The 13,273-nt window shown below is 43.9% G+C and overlaps 1 pseudogene; it reads right to left on the reverse strand.

Moving 5' to 3' along the window:
• Positions 1-1,128: 1,128 nt before the first annotated feature.
• Positions 1,129-2,014, reverse strand: LOC132405897 (general transcription factor II-I repeat domain-containing protein 2-like; annotated as a pseudogene).
• Between the last annotated feature and the right edge of the window lie 11,259 nt (positions 2,015-13,273).

A 13,273-nucleotide genomic window follows, 5' to 3' on the forward strand; every position in this document is an offset into this window, starting at 1 on the left:
GGAGTGTTCTGGTAATACACCTCATAAGAGAAAATAAAATATCATGGGATATGTAGAAAACATGTGCTTTAATTTCAATTGAAAATGAACAAATGCATTACAACAAAATATCTGTCTTTGAAGTCCCATGGTATTTAGCTATTTATTGAAATGACTTTTAAAACACTGAAAATTAAATGAATAAAATACAGCTTTTTAATAGCAACAGTTATTATTTTAAAGCACTGAAAATTCTGTTATCCTTCAAGATATTATCATCATCACTCTCCTCCTGACTGTCTTTATTTCAAAAACGGTAGGAGATGCAGGTCTACTTGTCCTGCTCCTTCTTATTCAATTGTCCCCTGTGCCAAAACTCAACAACGACCCGCAGAATGACAGAACAGTGAGAGCACGCCAGTATGCGGAGGCGTTATTTGATCTGGAGCGCATTTTTTATTTGAGAAAGTACGTGCACCTGCGCACTACTCATGTCCATCACTTAACAGAAATGACATGTAACATGTAAGGCTTATTGAAAAAAATATTTTGAAATGCATTTTTTACATAACACAATGAAGAAACTTATTTTCAATTTCAGTGGGAACAGTGTTGTTGGTCTCCCTTTTTAGCCAGTACATCAAAGTCTGGATTTAGTTTTGTTGTGGCGATTCTCAGGATCGATCTGAGGTGTTGGTCAGTTAACCTGGATCTGTGGCTGGCTTTGTTGATGTTCATGACGCTGAACGCCTGTTCACACAAATAGGTCGAGCCGAACAACGCCAGCATCTTCTTTGCCGTCCTCCGGAGGTTTGGAAACACGTCTTTACCAAGTGAAGCATAAAAGCCATTCAGTTTAAGAGAGTTGAACTTCTCTTTTAAGACGGGGTCAGACTGAAGGTCGATCAGTTCCAGTTGTAGCTCCTCTGGTGCTGTTTCAGGATCTTGTGACAGGGGACAGGCCACCAACTGAAGTGACTTGTCAATTTTTTCAAAATCAGAAAAGCGACGGCAGAGTTCTCTGTGCAGCGCATCCAGTGACTCGCTGTATTTTTTCACATTTGCGCCAGCCTCTTCCAGCGTGGCTAGTGTGGGAAAATGAGTGAATAACTTATTCGAAATTTGCCTGGAGAAAAAAGCCAGCTTGGATTAAAAGGCTTTCACGTTTGTGTACATGTCATGCACAAACTGATCCTTCCCCTGTAGCTTCACGTTCAGTTCATTCATGTGTGAAAATATATCCACAGCAAACGCAAAATCACAAAGCCAGCTCTTGTTGCTCAGCTCAGGAAATTCGCCGGCCTTCCTCAGTAACTCCAAAAATGCACCTCACTGTCTCCTCTTTGAGCTCCCATACTCGTTGAAACACTTTGCCCAAACTTAACCAGCGGACACAGGAGTGATAAAGTAGGTCCTGGTGATCCGCATCAGTTTCCTCCAGGAACGTGATGAACTGACGGTGCTGAAGTCCCCTTGCACGTATAAAGTTGACAAGTTTTACGACAGGATTCACAACATGATTCAGCTGTAATACCGATTTACATAGAGATTCCTGGTGGATGATGCAGTGAAGGAAAATAACATCCTGGTCAGGATTTTCATCTTTCACTTTATTCTGTATTCTCCTCAGCAGGCCGACATTTTTCCCCGTCAAATTAGGAGATCCATCTGTGGTGACGTTGATAAGTTTACTCCAAGGGAGCTTCATATTTTCGATGACAGCAGACACCCGGTCATACAAGTCCTCTCCCCGTGTTTTTCCTTTCAGAGACTCCATTGTCAAAAACTCCTCCGTTATTTCAAAAGTATTGTTAATTCCTCGGATAAAAATGAGGAGCTGAGCAGTGTCTTTTACATCGTTGCTTTCATCCAGTGCTAATGAATATAACGTGAACGACTCTGCCTTTTTATTTAAGTCGCTGGTTATATCTTCATCTATCAGTTCCTCACGGCGAGTCACTGTCCTGCGTGATAAACTGATTTTTCCAAATTTGTCTTTGCTCTCCGGACACAATACACCTGCTGCCTCCACCATACATTCTTTTAAAAACTCACCTTCAGACAGAGGCTTGCTGGCCTTTGCTAATTTGAATGACAGCATAAAACTCGCCTTGGTACTTGAGTCATGAATGGCAGTTTGACGGTGAAAAAAATTTTGTTGAGCCTGTAAATTAGCTGCCAACCTCTGAGCATTAGCTTCCCGTACTTTCGTTGACTGGTCGCTAGCATAGTTGACATGTTTTGTGGCAAAGTGACGGCTGATATTATATTCTTTAAAAACCGCCACAGTCTCTTGGCATATCTGGCATACAACAGTTGATCGGTGTTCGGTAAAAAGATATTTAGTTGTCCACTCCTTATTAAACACCCGACATTCTCTATCCACTTTTCTTTTCTTAGCTCCACTCATCTTTACAGAAGGGGTGAGAGGTTGTAGCGGTGTGCTACACGCAGCGCTAAAATTACGACACGAGTCGGTAACTGCAGTCGAAGGAAAAAACTTTATTCGAAATCCCCAGCCTCACTTTTAAGCCTCCCTCAACCTGCCCCCCCCCCCCCCCGTGGAGCAAAGGCTCCAAAGCTCTGTGCTTGCAAATCCCCGCAGGCTATCTCCCGTAGCCGGAACGCTGGCTAATTGTGAGCCGGTTCGGATGTGCCAGGAAATGGGTCGGCACAAGGTCACAGAGTAAACCGCAAATGTGGAGTAATACGCTGCACCTCAACAAAGGTCAATGTATATAGAGTGCGTCATCTATTGGGAAAACGCCAGAATTGCGAGGAAAAAACGTTAACAAAGTTTATTAATATAATTTCATCAAGTTCTACGGGCCGGATTAAAAAGCTTAACGGGCCGCATATGGCTCGCGGGCAGTAGTTTGCCCATGCCTGTGTTAGCTCATATTTTTCTCTTTACCCTTAACCCTTCATTAACCCTTCATCATGTCAAAAAGAAGGAAATGGAATGATGACTATGTGTGTTTTGGTTTTACTTGCACAACAGGAAATGATTACTTGCAAAAACCCCAGTGCATTCTTTGTAGCGTGTTTTCCAACACAAATCTGAAGCCATCCAAGCTTCAAGAGCACTTCAAGAACAAGCATGGCGGAGCTGATGTTGAAGGACCTGATGTTGGGTCATTGAAAATCAAAAGAGCTAGTTTTGATTCACAAGGAACTCTTCAAAAATTAGTTTTCATTTCTGTTAAAGAAACACTACTTCTTGCTTCATACCAAGTGGCATATAAAGTGGCCAAATCAAAGAAACCCCACACAATTGCGGAAGATCTCATCAAGCCATGTGCACTGGAAATGGCAACAATTATCCTGGGCAAAGAAGCAAGAAAAATATTTGAACAGGTGCCCCTATCAAGTAATGTCCTTCACAACTGAATCAGTGATTTGAGTGAAGATATTTTGGACCAAGTCATCTCAGATGTCAGAGCTAGTCGTCTTAAAATCTCTATTCAGTTGGATGAGTCAACTGATGTCTCCAGTTGTAGTTAACTCATCACATTAGTGAGGTATGTCAATGATGGTGCTGTGAAGGAAGATCTCCTGTTCTGTAAAGAACTGGAAGCAAACACAACTGCAAAGGATGTGATGCAGCTGGTGAAAGACTTCTTTGCCAAACATGATTTAGGTATCAAAGTCATTGGTTCTGTGTGCACTGACGGGGCACCACAATGCTTGGAAATAAATCTGGCTTTTTCTGCATTGATGAAAAAGGACATTCCAGATGTGCAAGATACCCATTGTTTTCTTCATCGGCATGCTTTGGCATCAAAAATATTGCCTCCAAGATTGAAGAAAGTCCTTGATAATTGTGTGAAGATCATCAACTGGATAAGGGGGCATGTTTTGAATCTAGCATCTTCAAATCATTTTGTGAGGATCTGGGAAGTGAGCACTCAGTTTTCCTTTTCCATGCAGAAGTCCCTTGGTTGTCACGAGGACAGGTTTTAACCTGCTTCTTTGAACTGCGAGACGAAATCCAAGTTTTTCTGGAGGAGCGTGAATGTGATCTGGTTGGGGCAATGGAATCACAAGAATTTGCCCAAATGCTGGCTTACTTAGGTCATTCATATGAGTGAAAATGTCAGCTTAGTGTTTCTCTTCAAGAAAAAGTGATAAACATATTGAAGGCTTATGAAAAGTTGAATGCCTTCAAAGAAAAGTTACGTCTTTGGCGTTGAAGGATCAAAAGAGGCAGTCTCTCAAAATTTCCTTCACTAAAAGAGATCGTTGATGATACTGGATCCATAACTCCTACTGTGCGTGAAGAAATTTTGGCTCATTTGGAAATGCTGTCAGAACCGTTTGATGGATATTTCGCTGCTAGAGACCTGAAGATTTCAGATGAATGGATCATGAGACCGTGTTCCTACAACTTGGAGAAGATGTTAGATGATGAAGAGCTGAAGGAAGATCTTATTGATTTGCAGAGAAATCGAGCTCTTGAAATGCAATTTAAAAGTAAGACTTTGGAAGAGTTATGGTGTGTAGCATTGGAGTATAAAAGTTGCAATGTTTGCTGTGTAACCAAAACTATGTAGTCAGCTTTGAACTTGCTATTTGCAAGAGAATGAAATCTTAAAAATGTAGAAGACAATGGTGTATTAATAAGAGGTAGTTAAGAGATGTGGATTATGTAGTCTGAGTTTGCTATTTGCTATATGTAGCCCGAGTTTGCTATTTGCTATGCACGTATCCAATTGCATGTAGAAGACAATGGTGTGTTAATAAGAGGAAGCTAAGAGATGTGGATTATGTTTTCTGAGTTTGCTATTTGCCATGCATGTATCCAATTGAATATAGAAGACAATGGTGTGTTAATGAGCGGTAGCTAAGAGATGTTTTGCTTTGAAATTGTTTGCTGTGTAACCAAATCTATGTAGTCAGCTTTGATGTAGATTATGTAGTTTGAACTTACTATTTGCTATGCATGTACCCAATTTAGTAGGAGAATGAAATCTTAAGAATGTAGAAGACAATGGTGTGTTAATGAGAGGTAACTAAGAGATGTAGATTAGAACATGATTAAGTCAATAGGTAGAAACAATAGTGGCGGATGTACTTGCGATTCGCAACTGTAGACCGATTGGATATGGTAATGCAACTAAACCAGGAGATTGCTATAAAAATGCTATCTCAAAGGATCGGTGGGCAATCAGCGACTAGCTCACTGACTGTCTCAGCTTTGATTTGCAAATTAAAGTTTTATACTTCTTGAATAATCTTCTGCATCTCCTGGTCGTTTGTGGGACACGAGAAACCACAACAAAATTGGCGACCCAGATGGGACCAGAAAGAGACCCGCGGAAAGGTAACGGCAGATTGGGGACGGTACCCAGTCCTCTAGGGACCCCCACAAGGCTGACAGAATTAAGGGTGCACACAAAGAAAAGGTAAGCGGTTTTTGCGACAACTTGGACTAAGAATTCTGTTGGTTTTGGGGAGGTCTTGGAGTCTCAGAAGTGTGGAACCACTGCCGAAGGGTCTCTCCGGTCCAAAGAATCTGGCAGAATTGGGGCTTAACAGGAGGCTCAGAGGATTGATCAAGAACACTGCAGTGAGGGTAGTACAAGAAAGTTAATAAGAAGTTAAGTTAAGAAAAATTCCACGTGGTGTTGGTAAATCACTCTGGATACCGCTTCGTATAAAACGAAGGTCTGAACAGGCAGGGAAAGGGAAAATAGAGAAAATCCTCATGGATACCGACTTAAGAGATAAGGGTCTGAATAGACGAGGTGCAAAGAGAAAGTTCTGTGGATACCACCCTGAATAGAGGTCTGTACAGGCAGAACAGAATAGGAAACAAGGATAGACCAATATATAGTTTAAAGCGCTAGTAGATAGACGATACACTAGGCATAGAATTAGAGTAAATAATATTATCTAGTAAACGAACTGTGAATCTCTGAAATACCTTAAAAAGAGAGAACAACATGACAGGTAAAGGAATGGCAGTAGAGATTCTGAGCAAAAAATTCCCGGTAAATAAAACTTCAGAAAAATGGGAAAGAAGAACCAAAAACCTGGTCACAAAGTGGCCAAGAGAAGGAACGTATGATGTAAGCTTGTGTGAAGAAATGGAGGCACTAATTAAAAATTACAAACCAAAAGATAAATCTAAGAAAAGAGGGCAAAAAGAGAACGAGAAATGGAAGTGCTAAAACTCTTCAGAACGGAGGGAGAAAGGCTGAGGAGGCCAGGTAGAATATTGATTACAAGCGAGAAAGACACTAAGGTGCTGGAGAAACAGCCTGTTATAGAGAGAGGAAAGTACAGTGAGAAGCTGACTTCAGCTCCAAACCCGGATGCGAAAGAAACAGAAAAGCCCACTCCCTATAATGAGGAAGGAACCTCTAAGCAGTGCCCCCTGCTGACAGGAACAGTAAAAATGCAGGGAGTACAAGTTTGGGATAATGAGGAGGATAAAAGACAATATGAGAAGGAAAAAGCAGCGATTTGGAAGGAGATACAGGCAGAAAGGATAAAGGTGGAACAGGCAAAGAGAGAAATGGAAGAAGCGATTGAATGGATGAAATACTTGAGAGAGGAAAAGAAGTATGAGGAGTATCGGCTATACTATAGAAAAAAGACAGACTAGAAAAGAAAGTGGCACATCAGGACAGGAAGAGATGAGGCATTCAAGAAGAAGAGGATAAAGGATAAGAGATGAGAGTCGTGGAGAAACACAATAGAGAAGGGAATCAAGCACGAGTAAGGATCATGACGAGTCCCTGCCACAGGTGTACAGACACGGACAGGAAGAAGGAGAAGGTGACTCATTGGAGGAGCAAGAGTTAAGTGGAGAGAGGGAGGATGTGAGAATTTGTGGGGAAGAGGTTGGAGGCAGAAGCCTAGAAGAGCAGAAGGAGGCGGTCGGGGAGTGACTTGCGGAAGTAGAGAGAGAGCCAGATAAGTTACTGAGAGGGGTTTGCCAGAGGAGATGCCATAAATACTCCAGGGGCCAACCAAGTCTTGAATCAGGACAGAAAGGAAGGGCTCCACAGGGAGACGGAGGGAAGAAGAGGACCCCGGGGAAATTTGTGTGGGAGGCAGTAAAGTCATACCTTGAGACAGATGGGGAGTCAGGTGAGGAGGAGAGCCAGGGCAGGTGGGAAGAAGGAGGAAGAATGATGCCGTTGTTAGTTAAAGGATCAGGACAAGTGCAGTATATCCCTTGGGGATCCCAGGACATAGAAGGACTGAAAAACACTCTGTCCAATCAACATGAAGGAGCAGGGAAATGGATTAGAGCCTTTGAAGAAGAAATGGCAGGACGATTATTGGCTATGGGAGATTTGAAGGCACTATTGATAAGGTTGATGGGAACCTCCAAATTTAACGAACTCATGGAAACGGCTGGCATAGTAAACTCGAACGAACCGAGAACTGATGGAGACGGGTTTGACAGAGTGAGGCAGAGGGTATGGCAGGCCCTCAGGAAGCTTTACCAACCCAAAGTGGACCCCAAAGCCTTAAAAGAGGATCGACTGGGAGACACTGAAAACCCAGCAGCCTACATAGAAAGCCAGTTGAAAAGGTAGAGACTGGAGACAGAGCAAGAGGTGGAAAATAGCTAATTTTTTCACCACATTGTTCCGACATAGCATTTTGGATGCAATGCCTCCGCAAGTAAAATCCAAACTGGAGGAAGCGGTTGGGCTGAAGTCAAAGACACCACAAGAATTTAGAGACCACGTAGTCCATGTGGTTGAGAAATTCTGGAAAGACAAACGAAGGTTGGCTGAGCAGCAGGAAGAGGTGCAAAGAAAGTTAATACAAATTGAGCTCGAAGAGCTCAAAAAGAAGGAAAAAGAGAAAAGCAAAAAGATGCTGCCAGCAACCACCGGTCCGAGTACAGCCATCGAACTGGATGAAGCACTACTATATGGAGGAACCGATCATACTGTAAAGACAAGGGCCGGAAAACCCCATGCCAATAATCGTCTTTGGAGGAGCATTCCCACAAATGCCCTATCAGGAACATTTGGGATAATGAGGGAGAATTCAAGCAGCCCAGGCAGGACTGGAAGTCCCAAGGAGGGGGACAGAGGAGCTATGGGCAGAGGGAACCAATGAGGAAACAGGGGGAAAGAGAGGTAGAGAGATTGTGCTGGGGATGTAATCAGCCAGGTCACATGAGAAAAGATTGTCTGTTTACACCATGGCCTGTCACACACCAGCAGGAACCGATAAGAAGGGAACTAAAGTTTAGCCAAGGACCAGCCCCCACAGGCCCAAGCAGACCTGTGAACCCCTATGCGAGGTATTAGGGGTGCCCCGGGAACTCGAGTGGGAAGGGATATTACTCAATGATAACAAGGGAGGCAGACGAGGAACCCATTGTTCAGGTTATGTTAGGAGGGCAACTGACACCAATGATGATAGATACTGGAGCCACATACACTTCTGTACAGCCACAGTATGCCCTTCACCTTCCAATGTCAGGGAAGTTTATTAAGATGGTAGGGTTCTCGGGGAAAACACAGTTGACACAGTGCACGGCTCCAGTGCAGTTGAGGATGGGAAATAAAGGAATTGTTTTGCCGGTGCTAGTATTTAAAGGAACTCCGATTAATTTGTTAGGCAGAGATGCCTTATTGAAACTGGAATTAAAATTAGAATGCACCAGAAATGGGCTGATTGTGGAAAGAGCAGGGGCTCAATTGATAGTGCGAGAAGACAAGAAGTCTAATGTCTTTTGGATAGGAGACATCGCAGATCAGATTCAGGAAACCTGGGAAAAATCGAAAAACGGCGTGCAGGCTATATTACCCAGGGCTGTAATGCCCAAATCTGAGCTACATTGTACAGTGTGGAGGAAAATCACGCCAGAGGTGTGGATATCAGAAGACAACAATTGCATTAAGATAATGGTAAGTGTAGATATGGTAGGGACAGTGAGAGAGGTGGAAATAACTCCCCAACCACACCTGCCCTTGCTGGGAAAGGAAAGCGGCCAGCAGATAGATAGAAGGTTAGTTGCCGTCTATTCTGCGGTCACAACATGACACGGACGTAGGGAAAATAAAAACTGCTAGTCCGGTGGAAGTAAGGCTGAAAAAGGGAGCAATTCCACCCATGAAACCACAATACCCTCTAAGACCAGAAGCAGAAGAGGGAATAGCATCAACAGTGCAGGGGTTACTTGAAATAGGAGTGCTTAAAAGAACAAACAGTCCATGCAATACCCCATTGCGGCCGGTCTTAAAAGCAGATAAATCTAAGTCTAGACTAGTGCATGATTTGCGAGCGGTAAATGATATGGTAGAGGACTGGACAGCGGTAATCCCCAACCCACACACGCTTTTGACTAATGTTCCACCAGAAGCAAGTTACTTTTCAGTGATTGATTTGTGTTCGGCTTTCTTCGGCATTCCTCTAGCCGACCTGTGTTTGCATTTACTTACAGACGTGCTCAGTATACCTATACCAGAATGCCGCAAGGGTTTAAACATTCACCACCCGTTTTTAATCAGGTGTTGAAGGCAGACCTAGATGGCATGCCATTAGAAAGTACTTCGTTACAGTATGTGGATGACCTGTTGATTTGCTCCCACAGTAAGGAACAGTGTGAGCAGGACACTATAACTCTGTTAGAGAAGCTGGCGCACGGAGGACATAAAGTATCCAAAAAGAAACTGCAATTTTGCACGCAGCAAGTGGAATACTTAGGCAGGGTAATATCCAAGGGAGTGAAGGCGATAGCACCAGATCAGATTGAGGAAATAACTAAGGCCCCAAAACCCCAGACTGTAGGGCAGATGTTGACGTTTTTGGGAATGGCAGGGTACAGCTCGGATTGCATAGGAGGATATGCTGAGATTGTGGCACCTTTGAGAAAGATAATGAAAGAAGCAGGACATACAAATTTGAAGAATGGCTTACAGTGGAATGGAGAGGCGGAGATAGCTTTCAATACTATTAAGCAGGAATTGCAGTCAGCACCAACATTAGCTTTGCCTGACTACGAGAGGGTTTTTCTCATTTGTATGTATCCAACCGACAGGAGGGTTATGTCACAGCGGTTCTAACACAGGAGACAGGCACAGGAAAAGCAAATCAGCCAATACCATACTACAGTACGAGACTAGATGAGGTGGCTCAGGGATTGGAGGCACTGTACTATGCATCTGAAAAGGCATCATCTGTAACCCTAGGCTATCCTGTGACTCTGTACACACACACCACAAAGTAGCAGAATTGCTGGAAAGAGGGAAATTTGTGTTGACGCCAGCCAGGATACCAGCGTATCAGATGCTAGTGACATTTCCTGACATAACTATACAGAGATGCACTACCAGTAATATAGCCGATTTTGTCCCTTTGGGCTATGAGGGAGAACCCCATGATTGTGTAGGGAAGACGATGACATTTGTCAACTTGAGAGCAGATTTACGGTTAGAACAACTAGAGAATGCAGATGAAAAAGTTCTGTTCGTAGATGGCTCTTGTTATAGGGACTATGATGGAAATCATGCAGGGTTCTCAGTAGTGCAGCAGGATCAGTCGAGCTATAAGATTATAAGAGTCCTGTCCCCAACCGTGTTCTGCCCAACGAGCAGAAATCAAAGCCCTGACAGCTGCGTGTGAAATGATGGAAGGTGAGAAAGTAGACATCTATACTGATTCGGCATATGCTTATTGAGTATGCCATCTGTTCAGGGCAGTGTGGAAGCAGAGAGGTTTTTAAAAAAAGTAGTGGAGATCCCATACAACATTGCCAGCAAATTCTAGACTTAATAAAAGCCATAATGAAACCTAAAGCATTGGCTATAGTAAAATGCCAGGCACATATAAAGGGAAATGATGTAATAATAAAGGGAAATGAAGCTGCGGACGAGGCAGCCAGAAGAAGCGTCCGGATGTACATCAGCTGTCATTCCCCCCCCCCGTTAAGCCTAACGCCAGAAACTGAGGTAGAAGACCTAATTGAAATACAAGGTAAGGCAACTTTGGCAGAACAGACAATGTGGAGATGAAGGGGGGCCAAGCAGAACCCGGAATGCTTGTGGAGCATGGAAGACGGTTTGTTGGTAGCGCCCACCCCTCTACTGACGATTCTGATTTCAGAAGCACATGGGACTGACCATTGTGCAAGGGGGGAAGTGATAAAGCAAATAAAGAAGGATGGTTTTTGTTCCCCTTATTTACAGGCTTCAATGGACTTTGTCTTGTCACAGTGCGAGGTATGCACACAGAATAATGTTTGGAAGGGAATTACAACCCCAATAGGTCACATTCCTGTACCTGAAGGATCATTTAAACATCTAGTGATCGATTACATAGACATGATAAAGACAGTGAGAGGGAAAAGATACATGCTGGTAGTAATTGATCTATTTAGCAGATGGGTGGAGGCGGTACCTTCAAGAGATCAAGGGGCAAAGACAGTGGTAAAATTTCTGACAAATGAAGTGATCCCAAGGTTTGGAATACCTACAGAAGTTAGCTCAGACAATGGTTCAGCTTTTATCCAGAAAGTGGTCAAATTGGTACTACAGGCGCTGAGGATAAAGCAAAGATTTGGATGTGTATACCACCCTCACTCGCAGGGCATGGTAGAGAGAGTTAATGGAACCATGAAAGCCAAACTAAACAAAATTTGTGCAGACACTAAACTTAATTGGGTCGATGCTTTACCGTTAGCATTGATGACCTACCGCATGCAAACTAATCGAATGACATGCCTGACACCGCATGAGATGCTCACTGGGACACCCATGCCAGTGCCCCAGTGGAGAGGGCCGTATAAAGGACCTAGTTTGGAACAATGGGAAATAGAATTGAAACAATACATGCAGCAGTTAACTATGATACATAGGTCTATTTATGCACAGGAAAAACAGGAAGAGCTGAAAACCGTACAAGGGGAAGGACCGATTAAACCAGGAGACCAGGTTTACGTGCGAGTTTTTCGGAGAAAGTGGAACGAACCAAGAAGGGAAGCATCCTTTACGGTGACCAAGGCATCACCCACCACAGTTCAGGTAGAAGAACGCTCCACCTGGTACCATCTGAACCATTGCATGAGGGCAGTCCTGCAAGGGCAATCAGGTGAGGTGTCCGAGGTAAGTGATGCGGAAGAGCAGTTAGCAGGACACAAACAGGAGGAACAAGAAGACACTGCATCTCAGGAGTTTGATCAAGTGGTAAAGGAAATTTTTGATTCTGAGGACGGGCCTGAAGACCCTCAGGATGTGGTGGTGGAGAGTAGGGCTTCTTCAGATAATGGGGATGAGCTGGGAACGACCAGTCGTTCCCCTGGGGACAAAGCACCCACATACTCCAGTGCAGAATTGGGAACCATTAGTGTGGCAGATATGGAATGGGGCTGGTAAACTACAGAAAAGAAGTAAGAGGAGCACAACACTTAACTCCTCGCCATGGTTACAGACACGTACTAATCAGTGGTATCAATGGGCAACTTACACGGCAGGAATGTTGAAGAGACAGAATTGTTAACTGTGCTCAAAGGAAAGCCCCACTCAGCATGTAGTTCCCATGCCTTATAACTCCTCCACCCGCAAGCGGTGGCGAAGAGAGCACAGGCAACAATGCGAACGACTGTGTCCTGGTCCGGTTAGGGCTTGTGTCATGAGGATTTGCGTTAGTGCAGATCCCTGCTATCAAAACTGTATGAACAATGCACCAATGTGCCCCTATTGGTGTATGCTATATCAGGCTTCCTCGCAGTTTGATCAAAGCAAGCTTGCCTCTGAATGCAATTATAGCAGACCATGGGCTATAAGTAAACGAAGCCAGACACCTACACTGCAACAGCTTATAATGCAGGACCATCTGAATTATGAATGTTTCATGTGGGTGGGCACTCACCCGGTTGGCCACTTTCGAGGCAACTGCACTCAGACGTCGGATGTAACCCCAGGTAAAAGACACATGATGGGTTCCCATACTCCTGACCGTGCAATGGACTCTCAGACTATCCCATTAGCAGACACTTGGTGGCTGTGTGGACAGGAAGGAGGTCTGAGATCTACGCTCCCCCTCAATTGGGCAGGAACATGTACGCGTGTCATGCTGCTTCAGGAAGTTATAATGCCCCCTGAAGTACAGACCAACGCTAACTTCCCTGAGCAGCGGACACTGCTACGACAGAAGAGAAAATATGACCCTGACCTGACAATCCGGTTTGACAGTGCAGGACAGCCGAATGAGATTGCTGCAGGCTGGGAAGCTATCATACCTGTGATAGGGGTAAGCAAAAATGTTGAATGGATAAACTATATATACTGCAATCAGCAGAGATACATCAACTACACCG

This window comes from Hypanus sabinus, chromosome 16, assembly GCF_030144855.1.
Source record: "Hypanus sabinus isolate sHypSab1 chromosome 16, sHypSab1.hap1, whole genome shotgun sequence".
In the NCBI taxonomy this organism is placed as follows: Eukaryota; Metazoa; Chordata; class Chondrichthyes; order Myliobatiformes; family Dasyatidae; genus Hypanus; species Hypanus sabinus.